This window comes from Bactrocera tryoni, unplaced genomic scaffold (assembly GCF_016617805.1).
Source record: "Bactrocera tryoni isolate S06 unplaced genomic scaffold, CSIRO_BtryS06_freeze2 scaffold_11, whole genome shotgun sequence".
In the NCBI taxonomy this organism is placed as follows: Eukaryota; Metazoa; Arthropoda; class Insecta; order Diptera; family Tephritidae; genus Bactrocera; species Bactrocera tryoni.
In genome coordinates this window covers 18358787-18373283 of record NW_024395824.1, presented here as the reverse complement: position 1 = coordinate 18373283, position 14497 = coordinate 18358787, and the positions used below count along the sequence as shown (strand labels likewise).

The 14497-nt window shown below is 39.1% G+C and overlaps 1 protein-coding gene and 1 pseudogene across 1 annotated transcript in view; both read right to left on the bottom strand.

The window, feature by feature from the left end:
• Positions 1–10166, bottom strand: part of LOC120779824 — a 29718-nt pseudogene extending 19552 nt beyond the window's left edge.
• LOC120779678 overlaps positions 1–14497 on the bottom strand; it is a 74868-nt gene that overhangs the window by 43524 nt on the left and 16847 nt on the right. The window lies entirely within an intron of this gene.

Below are 14497 nucleotides of genomic sequence, written 5' to 3'. Positions count from 1 at the left end.
TTAACTTCTGGGTATTTTCTGGAATTTTCGAACTTTTAAGAAGATTGATTTTTTTTGTAAAATTCAATTGTTTATTCAAAAAAATATAATTTTTTGTTGGTCATAAATCCGGCTTTACTCTGATTCTTATCTAGAACAGAATGAAAAAAAAAAATGATTTTCGAAATTTCATAAAACTCGGTTAAGGGGTTACATGGCTTTACAGGTTTCAAGAAATCGAATCCCTTTTTTGTCTTAGTCTTATTAAGTTCTACAAGATAAGATAAAAATAAGAAAAATTTGCAAATCAAATCAAATTTAAACCATTTGAGTACATCAGATTTCCTTTATTAAACATTCCTTAGTTACATTTGAATATTTTTTTTGATGTGCCAATCTAAAACGCATCACCTGATAATTGTGCTTCTAGTTGTTTTTGTATACTGCACAATGGTCTGACCCAAACAACGGTAGAAAATGAGTCACCTGATCATGATGATGCCAGATAGGGCAGCGTGAACCTGGATAATGATGATGCCAAATTGCACAGTATAAATTAAATGAACTTATTATTAATCGTTAACAACATGTGATTAATTACTCTTCATGTTTCAGAGAAATTATATTTTTTAGAATAAATAGAATAAACAATTCAATTTGCCGTAGAAGTTCGAAAATTCCAGAAATTACCCAGAAGTTAACTTTAACCTTGAATAACTTTTAAAGGAGTGAGTATATCGAAACAGATTTTTTTTGTAGAGCATTCAATTCTCTACAAGAATATGACTTTTTTATTCCTACAAACGAGAAAGTTCCAGAGAAAAAAAATATTCGCTAAAAGTGGCAAAATCCCATGTAATTTCAATGGGAAATGTATCGTGTTTGGGGCAAGGTTTATTATGAAAATTAAGCGCTTTTTATTGTCTGATATTTTTTTTTAGATGGAAAACTAAAAGTTTAGGGGGCGTCTCGTCAAAAATAATCAATTTGGTAAATAACGGACACCCTAATGTATATGAACAAAGTGCAGTGATCTCTAAGACGAGCGCTCATTAGCACATAATAAATAAAATATCCACCTATAGGTATACCCTATAGGACATTTGGACATAAAGTATATATAAAAGAAATATACACAGAAAAATAAACTACTTTAAATAATTTCCGGTCATTTAAAAAGAAAAAAAATAAAAGAAAAATAATAATCATTAAATCAAATTTAAGTGATTACTTATTTATTTCATTTTAAAAACTCTAACTAACTTAAGTTCGTGATTATTATCAAATACGTTTTATCTTTATATCAATTTCGTTGATAACTCTTATTTGCTTAAAAGAGTTCTCGTCCAATTATATACATACATATATACGAAAATAATTTGAAATCTCGGTTTGTTAAAAAGCCATTGGTTTTATTGATTTTTTATGAAACTCTTACATACAAAGAGTCTTCTATTCGACATTTTATCTACAAGTCTAGTTTTCACTAAGACGTTTTGATTCATTCTATACATTTTTTAAATGAGCTCAGACTCAAAGGAATCGAAAACAACTCAGTTGCTAAAAGTTCCAAAGATGATTTCAGACGAAAAGTCCGTGTACACAGGCTGAAGCTACACGCTCAAAGCAAGGTGCTACAGCAAACTAAAGAGGGGTAAAGATATTTTTATACACAAAATTCATTGCTGAGAGTGACAGTTTGATACGATACTGCACTCGATTTTCATCTTCACCGATTCAAGACAATTCTGAATTGGTATTAGAAATCAAGAAAGACAATTTAGACAACTTCTGGACACGACTCCAAGCGGCATATGACGCAATCGTAGAATCTGACGACTCACATCTACCGGAAAATTTTAAATCCTCGGCATACACCAAGTATGAACACTGCCTAGACCAGTTCGAAGACACAAAAGCAATGATTTCTGATCAACTAAAGCTTTTAAGAGCAATTGCACCTACTCCACAACCGAGGGTAGAGCTATCACAAAGACAAGCCCAAGAGGCAAGTTCAGGCATTCACCTTAAAGTGCCAGTATGCGACACAGATATATTTCATGGTGGTTATGAAGAATGGCCGTCCTTCCGGGACATGTTTACGGCCGTGTACATAAACCATCCTAATATATCACAAGCGCAAAAATTGTATCACCTCCGATACAAAACAAAAGGTCGAGCATGCGTAATAGTCAAACGGTTCGCTCTCAATGACGAAAATTTTAATTTTGCTTGGGAAGCTCTAAAAGCACGTTACGAAAACGAGAGAATATTGGTCGACAAGCAAGTGACGATACTAATGAATTTACCAAAAATTCAGAAAGAAACCAGTGAAGAATTCATAAAGCTTCAATCCACGGTTTCAATTTGTTTGTCGGTTTTATCGACACAGAATATTCCCACAGATAATTGGGACCCCATTCTGGTAAATATATGCACAGCTGCATTACCAGAAAAATCGTTACTTTTGTAGAAGCAGTCGCTCTCATTGCGAAGAAAGTACCCAACGTGGCAAAATGAAAGAAAATTTCTTACTACCCAGAATGAAATTGCAGAAAGAGTGCAAAAAAACTAGTCAGAACGAAAGAAACGTTCGAAACTGACCTCAATAGAAGCTTCAAATAGACCCCAAGCAAGTGAATTCACACTAATTTTAAATAGAAGATTTTTTAAAAATCAATCGTTCACATCCGAACAATATAAACAATCGTCATGCCGAACTTTGTAGAGGAGATACACAAGCTAAAATCGTGCGAAAAAATTCAAAAAAATGAATGTTAGCGATCAGAAACAATTTTCGTAGAACGAAAAAATTAATAATACTAACTGTGTGTGTCACATGCGCATACGTTTTAAAGATTGCGAAAGCGAATTTACATTGCGATCTACTGCCATAAAAGACATCATTCTGTATGTTACATATAACCAATTTTTCCAGCTCACCCATAAACAATGCAAACGTTAAACGAGCAACATGTTTAGTTGCCACAGCAAATTCTGAAAACTGCCAAGAAGCACCATGCTGCTCAAAGGCGTTAAAAACCCAAACGCTACACAGCGAAAATCACAGTAGGGTACTACTACCCACAGCAGTAGTCTCCATCGAACACCGAGGAGAACTGTTTAAACTCAGAGCCTTAATAGACCAAGGATCACAACGATCATTTATAGCGTCTAGGGCACAAAACAGGCTTCAGTTGCCAACAAAACTGGCCAATTTTTAAATCACGGGAATGGGCGGAAGAGTTGTTCAAAACTCAAATAAAATCTGCCCCATTAGCCTTTTTTCCCCCAAAGCGGATAAGCGCATATAAGCAGAAGCTATTGTCTTACCGCAATTAACCAACATGCTACCAGCTATCATATAAATAGCAAGCATTGGCAAAAGGTTTCACACCTAATGCTAGCAGACCCAAACTGCAACACCCCCGCTCAAATAGATCTCCTATTAGGCGGCGATCTCATACCTGCAAATTATTCTCGAGGTATTGAGAAAATTACCAAAACACTTCTGGCGCAAAATACCATTTTCGGATGGGTCCTAAGCGGACTAGTTGCGGAACTAGTCACAACATTGACAACTCAAGTTGAGGAAGTCTCAAATGAGTACCTCAATTCACAATTGAGAAAATTTTGGGAATTAGAAGAACTCCCCCCCATATCCGAGTAAAACCCCTGAAGATCCAGTATTGTGAGGATTTTTACAAGGCCACCACTACTAGATCAGAAAACGGTCGGTACGTCATTACGACTACCACTTAAGCAACAATTTCCTAACACACACTCGCCTTAGGTCACTCTCGCACCTCTGCAATACAGCGAGTTGCTAAGTATGTATGGAAAGAAACCTACTTAAAAAAGGTGAACTCAAATCAGAGTATGATGGTGTGTTAGAAGAATACATCCAATAAGATCACATGGAGGACGTAACTCCAGGGGAGAAAATCGTCAACGGCAAATACTACTCCTTTTATCTGCCACATCACGCAGTAGTGAAGCTAGAGAAAAAAAAAAAGTAAGAGTTGTTTTTAATGCCTCGAAAACCACTAGTTCAGGGAATTCTTTAAACGATATCTATTTGCGGGACCCACTCTCCAACAGATTTACAGCTTCTGATTTTAGAATTGGCGTATATTCATGATTGATGGAGTCATATGTAGAAGTTCACGCAAGTGAGGAAAGTTCTCTGATCGCCATTCACTTGGGAGTGGCCAGAAACGATTCTTTCACATATGACTCAAGCAGCTCACTACTTCCGGTCTCTGACCAAGTATCCTCTGGGTAGCCTAAGAACATCCGTTTGAAGGCGAGCTAAAGTGAGAAGGCGAAACATCCCCTCCGCAGGGTTGTGCGCTGGGTTTGGGACCCGCCACGTAAAAAATTCTACCAATGAAAATTAGCAAACAGCCTCGGATGAGAGACCCCCCTTTTGATGACGACCATGGAAAACGAAATAAGGACTACGAATTGAGGGCATGCACCTGGATTGTCGGGCCCCTAATTGGGAAGGTGCCGCTGCCCAGCTGGTTGGTGTCCTCGTAAAAATAAAGGCTGACATCACCGCCGTCCAAGAAATCCGATGGACGGGACAAGGACAGAGACGAGTAGGTCCTTGTGACATTTACTACAGTGGCCATCATTCGAACCCTCCACGAATCCAGAATTTCCTCTGGCAATTGAAGTTTTGAAAACATAAACGTATGTAGACGATATTCTGTTTGGAAGTCACAATCTTCCACAAGCATACGAGGCCTTATCACAACTAATAAAAGCCCTCAATTCCGCAGGGTTTCCATTAAAAAAGATTACGGCAAATCACCCAAATATAATCAAAAATATTCCAAACGAAAATTTGTTGCACACTAATTTCCTTATATTCGAAAAGGAAAGTACAACAAAAACATAAGGCATCCAATGGAATGCGATATCGGACCAGTTCTCATGCATGACAGAGTCCATATCCGCATTATCAGCCATTTCGAAAAGACAGATTTTATCCTCGGTGGCAAAACTTTTCGACCCCGTAGGATGGCTTTCGCCAATTATGATCCAAGCTAAAATCTTAATACAAGAACTATGGCTAGATGGAACCGACTGGGACGAACAAGTGAAACCTCTTCGCTTAGAAAAATGGTCCCAGTTTGCAAACAATCTGAATGATATTTCTCAGATTCAAATTCCGCGATGGGTGAATTACTCCCCCGATCACAAAGTCGAATTACATCGCTTCTGTGACGCCTCTGAAAAGGCATACTGCGCTACTATCTATGTGCGCTCGCAAAGCGACACCACGACCACAAGCCACTTATTAGTAGCAAAATCAAAGGTGGCACCTTTGAAAACTATAAGTCTCCCACGACTTGAGTTATGTGGCGCACTACTGCTGTCAAAATTAGTAGCCATGGTGCAAATGCATTTAAATATGACAAAATGCAAACTATATATGTGGTCCGATTCCGAAATAGTTCTATCCTGGTTAGAAAAGCCACCACACGCGTGGAAAACATATATTTCTAATCGAGCGTCCCAAATACTTGATCTATTAGGATCAGCCACTTGGCGGCACGTAGCCAGTGCTGACAATCCTGCCGATCTTGGGACAAGAGGGCAACCCCTGAACCTTGCTACCACCACCCTCTGGTGGAATGGCCCCCAATGGTTGATAGAATCTCCTGATTCTTGGCCACAATCCCCCATGCGCAACATTATCGCACCAGAAGGTCGAAAAATCGCCACCTTTCACACATTATTAGATGATGCCGACATCCTTGAACGATTTTCATCGTTCCAAAAGCTATCAGAGTAGTTGCTTATATGTTCACATTTATAGAACAACTCAAAAGTAAAGTTAAGGGATCACATAATTTCCCATGCAACACAGTGACGCACCTAGAGTTACAAAAGGCAAAGGTCGCACTAATAGCATATACACAAGCGCGCTATTTCAGCCGCGATATATCACTACTAAAAGAATCGAAGCAGATTGATAAAAAGAGCTCACTCTTAGTTCTAAACCCATTTCTGGACACGAAAGGTCTGCTTCGTGCCAATGGTCGGCTCGCTAATTCGAGCCTAACATACAATGAACGCCACCCCATTATAATTCTAGAGAGGTCCCCATTTGCCATATTATTCCTCCTTACATCCACATCTTAATGCGACACGCCGAACATCGCCTCATGCAACATATGGTACGCAAGGAGTATTACATCCCCCGTCTTAAGCCGCAAATTAAGAAGTGCATCTTCACGAGCAAGATTTGCACTATGCAGAACGTGGCCACCCTTCGAAAATCATGAGCGATAATGGCAAAACCTTTATTGGAGCTCAACGAGCCACAGAAAAGCAATTTGTGGATTTTTTAAGACAAGTCTCACCCGACATTGTACAAAAGTACGCCCCTCAAGGTATCAATTGGCAATTCATACCCCCAAGCGCTCCTCATATGGGCGGTTTATGGGAATCAGCTGTGAAAAGCTTCAAATCCCATTTCAAACGGGTAGCTGGAAATTATAAATTCAATTACGAAGAGTTCACGACGTTATTAAATCGAATTGAAGCCGTTCTCAATTCACGGCCACTCACAGTACTATCGCAAGACCCCTCAGATTTCACCGCCTTAACTCCAGGGCATTTTCTAAAAGGAGCACCCATCCTGGCCATTCCTGAGCCAAGCGTGGAGTCGCTATCTCTATTAAATCGATGGGAACGAATTAAATTTCTCCATCATGATTTCAGCCGCCAATGGATTGACGAATACATAAAGGATCTCCACAAAAGATACCGCTTGAAGACTCCTGAACAAGCGCTTAAACTTGGAGACTGTGTCCTCATTCATGATGATTGTCTACCCCCTACCGAGTGGCGGCTAGGCCGCATAGAAAAGCTACATTATGGCTCCGACGGTCACATGACCGTACGCAAAACGGAACACTAACCAGACCGCTCGTGAAGCTGTGCTTTTTACCAACCACAGACGACCGCGAAACCGAAATCCGAAAAAACCGAACTGATAATATCGCGATATAATAAAATCACTAAATTAAATACGAAAACGAAAAATACGCCAAAACAAACCGTTAATAAAAAATAACAAACCGAACGTAAAAATAATAAACCGTAAAGAAAACTAAAAATGGTCGATCAATACGACGGCCCATTCATGCCACATATCGTGCATGATTGCCCATATCAACTTACAATGACAGATATATATAAATAACCATCTCATTTACCACAGATTACCATAGATGTAGATACGCCAGTTGCAATTACGCCAACCGCTCGGGCGGTAACCAATGTGCCACGCAACGGGCCTACACCAGCGCCCCGAACGGTAGTTGCAACAGCATCGGCTGCTGCTCCGGTAACCACGCCAGCAACCGCACCGGCAACCACGCCGGCGCCTGTACCGGTAACTGCGCCTCGTGGTGGCACCCGACCACCACCGATCCCATCAAGGACTTCGGAGACCCTAAGGTGCCCCATCTGTCGGCGCCCACATCGCCTGCACCATTGTGGCATATTTCGGGGTATGCGACCCGTGCAACGGCAGCAAGTTGCCAAGGCCCACGGGCATTGCCATAACTGCCTGTCACATACACATGTGACTGCAGCGTGTGAGTCACGCGGGCTGTCCCAAATATGCCACAGGCCGCATCACGCGCTGCTACATCGCAGCGCAGCACGCGAATTGAATCGGCCACCCATCCATAGCGGCCGTATACCCCGATTCCAACCCGCAGCTCGTGGCGCACCCCAGCGGAGCGGGAAGAATTAATTGAACAACTAAACCAAATGAGGTTAGATTATGGGCATACCACCCATTTTTCAAATCCTTCCACCCATCCTTTAAACCCTCCCACCCCTAACCCCACTCTAATAACAACAATAGTTCGAGAAGTACGCGAATGAATGAGTACGCAGACTATAACTGACTTTACCGAACACGACCACAGTATGACACTGAACGCGAACAACATAAACGAATTAGATAAAACTCCTGACATGGTTAAATGTCTTAGAGAATTTTCAGGACGACCAGGAGAATTTAACTCCTGGAGGAAGAGCGTAGACAGAATTTTTAAAGCTTATGAGGGAGTCAAAAATACCCCTAAGTACTTCGCGATACCTCATACGATCAGGCATAAAATAATTGGCGATGTCGACACCGCTTTGGAGTCGTACAATACTCCACTTGATTGGAGTCAAATTCGAAAATGCCTTATGATGCAATATTCGGATAAAAGGAACATAGGTACCCTCGAATACCAGATGACCACTCTGGTCCAACGCCACGACGACATTCCGACTTTCTACCAAAAAGTTTACAAACACTCTTTCACTTTCAAGTATTACAGAATTTCATGTCTTTTGAGTTAAGCATCAGAGTCCATTTAGTCTTACATCAATTCATATAGGGACAATGGACTTGACATTTCTATTAGAGGTGACCTCAAATGGCGATTTACCTGTCTCTTCTCAGCATGAGAAAATCAACGTCCTTGCCCCAAGTACAAATTTCTCCTATGTCAAAAACTTGACAACATGACGTATAGAATAAATCATGCGAATAATGCACACAAAGCCAATATTCAACCACCCCCACGACCTGCCCGATATAACAATTTTAATGATTTTAGTAACAATAGAGCTTTTTACGCCGAATTAACATATTCCCACTCCCCCAGAAGAAATTTCGACCATAATGCATTCGGATATCCTCAACACTCTCCCAACTATGCGCAAAATAACCAAGGATTCATGCCGAGGTTCAACAATTACCCGAACCAGAGACAAAGAGATGTTTAACTCCTCTCGCACTGGAAGTGAGAGAACAATTGCTAAACGTCAAAACCTCCTGAACTCGAACAGCTGATCGACGGTTTTGACGTTTAGCAATTGGAAATGAGCGATGGCCAAATTGAAATCGTACCAAAAAAATATGTAAACGGAGGGATTTGTTGCATCGTTGCATTAATGTAAAACAATGAAAATTAAATAAATTTGTGAAATTTAAAGGTATTTGATGAAATGTTTTTGGCTAAAGGAGCACTTGACCCCCCTCTTAATATAATACTCCTACACCCCACACATGCAATAAATTACGAACGAAAACAATAATTTTATATTTTTTTATTTATGTTTTTATTAATTGTTAAAGTTAGAACTCCGGATAATTTTTTTTTTGTTCGTTAGTAATTTATTGGACAGGTACTGTACACACCATACTCAACACGACTACACCGCATATCATCCACACATCATAAGCAAGCAGACTAGTGTTGGGAACTATCGAGTGATTTCATTTCGATTGTTAATGACTGAATGATTTTGACTATCGAATGAATTTTTTCGTTCTTTCATTCATTCATTTATTTAATCAAATTCAATAACTAAGCAAAGGCGTGCTCTTCAAACAACAAAAAAGTACTGGAATTTTATTCATTTTTAATTAAACCAATACAAAGGTTTAATTTAATTCAATATTTTAATAAAACATAAAAATAGGAAAGCACAGAAAAGATATTCAATATCATATAAAATCAATATAAATATAAATATCAGAAGAACGCAAAAAAATATTAATTATATATTAAAACTGCTATTTAAAAATATTATTTGATCTAGCTTTTCACCTTTAAGTCTATTTCTTCTATCATTTATTATTTGCCCAGCTTTAGAAAAAACCCTTTCGGAAGGAACTGAAGTAGCAGGTATACATAATTATTTTTTGGAAAGCTTGTAGAGTTCTGGAAAAGTTGCCTTTTTGCTGTCCCAATAGTTTAAAGGGTTTTGATGTCTCTCAACGAAATCTTGTCTAAGATATTGTTCCAAAGAAATATGTACATTAACACTAGGGGCGTTGTGACAAATAGTTTTTGCTTCCGCTACTTTTTGGTCAAGTAGAGTCCAAAGAGATAATTTACTTTTATCCGCGGGTAATTCTATTACTGGGGCTGTAGCAGTCCTTTGGTTCCGCTGTATGAATGCTGATACCTCTTCTCCCAACCATTCGGCTTCAATACAGTGATGGAATCACGTAACCTTTCCCATTCTGATGCATTCAGAAAGTTCGGTGCACTTGGTAAGGAAGTTGGTACAGCAGAGAGCGGTTCTTTTATCAAGCATATACGTTCCATCATTATAAGGCCAGAGTTCCGTCTAGTAGCAACGTCTTGCTTCATCTTAAATTCAGCTACTCCCATTTGCTTTTGCATAAATTTAAGTTTTTCTGCTGCTTGAGAGCTATGATGGAAATATGTTACTATAGCTCTGCATTTCGTTATAAGCTCTAAAATCTGAGGAGCATAAAAATAGCATCCACAACGCATAAATTTAGGGTGTGAGCGACACATGTGTGGTGGTGTTTTTGCAGTATATCCCTTATCGCTTTTTTAATATTTGTACCGTTATCACTCACTATCGTCACTATTTTGTTAAAAATTGACCACTCGTCAAAAATGCTTTTTAATTCTGTGGTTATGTTTTGAGCAGTATGTGAGCCGAACACTTCTTTAGTTGCCAGGACTGCTGAGTTCATTTTGCTTTCCCAAACGAAATGACTAGTTACAGACAAAAAAGATTTCTGGCTGTCAGTAGTCCACATATCTGTTGTTATAGAAAGGTGTGAAATATTTTGCAAAATGGCATGAAGCTTTTTCCGCGCCTCGTTATATTTTGAAGGCAACATTGTGTTGGAAAGAAGTTTTCTGTTTGGGATTGAATACAAAGACTGAAGCTTTTTTGTATATTCTCGAAATCCTTCATTTTCAACAATAGAGAGTGGTTGCATATCTCTTGTAATCATTTTAATAAGGGACTCATCTATACTTCTCTTTTCAGTTTCCGAAAGCTCAGATCGCGTGCTTGTAACAAATAATTTTGTTTGCATTGCCCTTTTTTTTAATGGTCCACCACCTGAAAAATTTCTACTGGGTATTGTTGAAGAACTTGTAGTTTCTACGTTCACAGGAGGTACCAAAGAAGCACTACTTATCTCACTTTCAATAGTTTCCACTGTTAAGTTCACATCTCTTTGCGTTGAAGAACAGCTTGGCATATCTAAGTCACTTACAGCAGGTGCTCGTTCGAGTTTTACCATTTTTCGGAAAACAATGGTTCATATAATACAATATAAGCATGCATATGTCACTCAGAGAATGCTTTTTTACGTTTTCTGTGTGAGTTCGTATATTTTTCTACAAAGCAATTCTCTTTATTCATTCTCGTATGAATTCAGTCGCTTTACATATATTTCTGCCATTGCACATGCTCAATTCTGCTAAATAGCAGCGAGAATGGTGGAATTCGGTGTCGCAATCTTATAAGCTCTGTTCGCCGTCCAATCGAACATCATACAGAATTCAATTTGCACCTTCTCTATGTTTTATGTTCTCTGGCTCATTTCACGCGCTAACACGTGTTTGATTGATTGTCGTTTCTTTTAAGTCGTTCGTGAGTTATAGCGTCGCAAACATGGAGCAAAATAAAGAGAAAATACGGCATATTTTACAGTACTACTACGATAAAGGCAAAAATGCATCTCAAGCCGCCAATAAAATTTGTGCAGTTTATGGACCCGATACAGTTTCCATTTCCACCGCACAACGATGGTTTCAACGTTTTCATTCTGGTGTAGAGAGGTCGAAGATGCGCCACGCTCCGGAAGGCCTGTCGTCGAAAATTGCGATAAAATCGCTGAATTGGTCGAAAGAGACCGGCATAGTAGAAAAAAATAGTTTAAAAAAAAATAAATAAAAAAATAAAATAGAAATAAATAAAATTCAATGAAAATACCTCAAGACTTTTTTGACAACCTATTATATGTTACAAAGAGCGTAAGTATAATTAGCTTTCGTTAAACATTGTACTAGATTATGTTAAGGTAAGTATTAAGGAGAGTAATATATTAGTATTATTAATGCACTATTACCGTGCGATTCTGTACTGTGATACAGTCTCAAGTCTCTAAATTTGAGATTTTAAGTTAGAGACAATTTTTGAGACTTGACACGATTTTGCTATTCTGTAAGTGACAGTCACAAAGTCTATTACATTTCATTATTCAGAGATGTTCTTAAACTTGAATAAAAATAAATATGTCGATAACGAGAATTTTTTATAACATAGTCAAAAAACATATTTATCAATAAAAATAAAAATATATTTTGACTTTGTTTCATAATATTTACGAAATTTATGTAAAATTGATTTACTCTAAACCTTTTTGTCTTTGAGTTGCTTACAAAATATAAAAAAACGACAACCGATTAATTTCTATGATGATTTCTATTCAGTGTATTCAAATTGGCAGACTAGAGTTCCTTTTGGTTTTGTGAAGTTTCTACTAACTCCCACTAATCCTATGTACATTCAAGCCATCAAAAAATGACAGTAAAAGATGCGTTTTACGAGTTGTTCTTAAAAGATGCCTTTATTTTGAATTCTGCTTTATTTTTCTGGCTGCCAATGCAGTGAAGGATCTACCTTAGGGGTTTTGGAAACAAAGTTTCTACGACATTCCTCATAAAAGATGCGTTTTTGAGTTGTTGTGCTTTATTTTTGAATTTTGACACCAGTCATATATGTTTGTATGAGTTTGTATTTGTTGTAAAATGTTTAAAGTATTGGTTTTAAAAATTCTCTGAATGTGTAAGAGCTTTGGTAAGCGTGAGTTGCTATCTTTCTCATTATTTAAAGGTTAATAAATTTTAATGGAAAATCTGATATATGTATATCGAACATCATTACTGCTAATTTTCAAACTTTGAGTGAGAACTATCATACACTATTAAGAATCTTCTCGTACATTCTTTAAGTACAAAATTAATAAATCGAATGCTCTGTATACTTTCTAATTGCTTATCTAGCCACAACAACTTCAATAACCTATTTTACATGTTTTTATTACCCTTCTTTTGATTTTTTTGCATTTATTTTAACTTTTTGCATCAACGTCGCTTCGAACTCAATACGCCCAGTTAGTGTTTGTTCTATGGTGGGCTCTCTAGCCAGGCTCTAAGCTACCGGAGAGTTGGCAGGTTACCCGGATAGCGAACGGATTGTAGTAGCAGCTCGGTGCAGAAATAAGTTTAAAAGTAATAAGCAATCCCCGACGACGACCGGCGGAGTTCCTCAAAATGCCGACAGCGACTTCTCTACCAGCGGGATGGAGAGGGTGACGAACATGCTGTGCCGTGTGTCCGCCGCGGTGTGTATCCGAGAAACAGCCCCTTCGGGCCCTGGTCAAGGTGTGCATTGAACGCAGGAGTAGTAGCCTACGTTGCCCCGGGCAGCCCGTCCGTCCATCTTTTCAGACTGGCTTAGAAAGGCAGACCTCAGGAACTGGGGTAGGGGCAGTGTCCCCGAGGGTACCCCGTTCCTGTCTAACACGACCCGCTCCCCTGCACACGACTCGATGATAACGAATACAGATCCCATTAAGAGGGCACCAAAGATGGGTGAGTCCCCCATCAAAAACCTTGGTGTTGACAAACCTTTGAGAGGAGGTCATTACCACCAGCGTTGAGGCGACACCACACCACTCTCCCACTTGCAGAGGCTGGTACAACCTCATGAAGACTGTATGACTGAACAAGGGAATGCGATCAAGAAGCTGATCGAAATATTACGCGCCCACTAACGGTCTATCAACAACACAAGAAGAGATCTTCTCGGTGTGATAGCAAAATTACATACAAAGTCCCCAGGAAAGAGTAAAACGTAGAGCCACAAAATAAGGCACCATATAACCCGCCACCTCGAACTGATGCAATGATCATTGAAAAACCCAAAGACATGTCATACAACGACATTCCAAGGACTGTTAAAAAAGATGATACCCTGCAGAAACTGGGGGAAAATGTGATAATGATCAGAGAGACGGCCAAAAGACAAATCCTGCCAGAGTTAAAAGAGCCACAGATGAAGAACACAGGCATCTTCAAAACCGAAATAAGCAAAGTTTTGGGAGAAAAGGCCCGGATAACAGCTTTAACTCACGAGAATCATACTATAACTACGTGACTTTGACAGGAAATCACGACTAAAGAGGACAAGTAAATGACAAGTAAATGAGTTGAGTAGCAAGTAAATGAGTTGAGTAGCTTTGATGAAAATTCGATAAAGAGCATCAGAGCAGCGTAGTTAGGAACCCAAACTGCAGTGTCGACCGGCTGTTACTGTATGAGACAGATGACGGACAAAAAATTATGCGGTAACGGGCGGAGTTCCACAAGGTTCTGTGCTTGGCTCATTGTTGTGGAACTGGGTGCTGCGCCTCCCACACCCGAAGCAGGTGCAGATAATTGGGTTGCGGATGATATTGCCATAACCGTAATGGCAAAAGAACTTGACCAACGTGAGAATCTCTGCAATCATGCGGCAACGATGATCAAGGAATGGCTCACGGTAAAAAACCTCCAACTCGTTGCTCAAAAAACAGAAACTGTGCTGATCACAAGTAGGAAAAAACCCAAAAACATCAAACATAGTACCGACGGTCATAGTATCATGA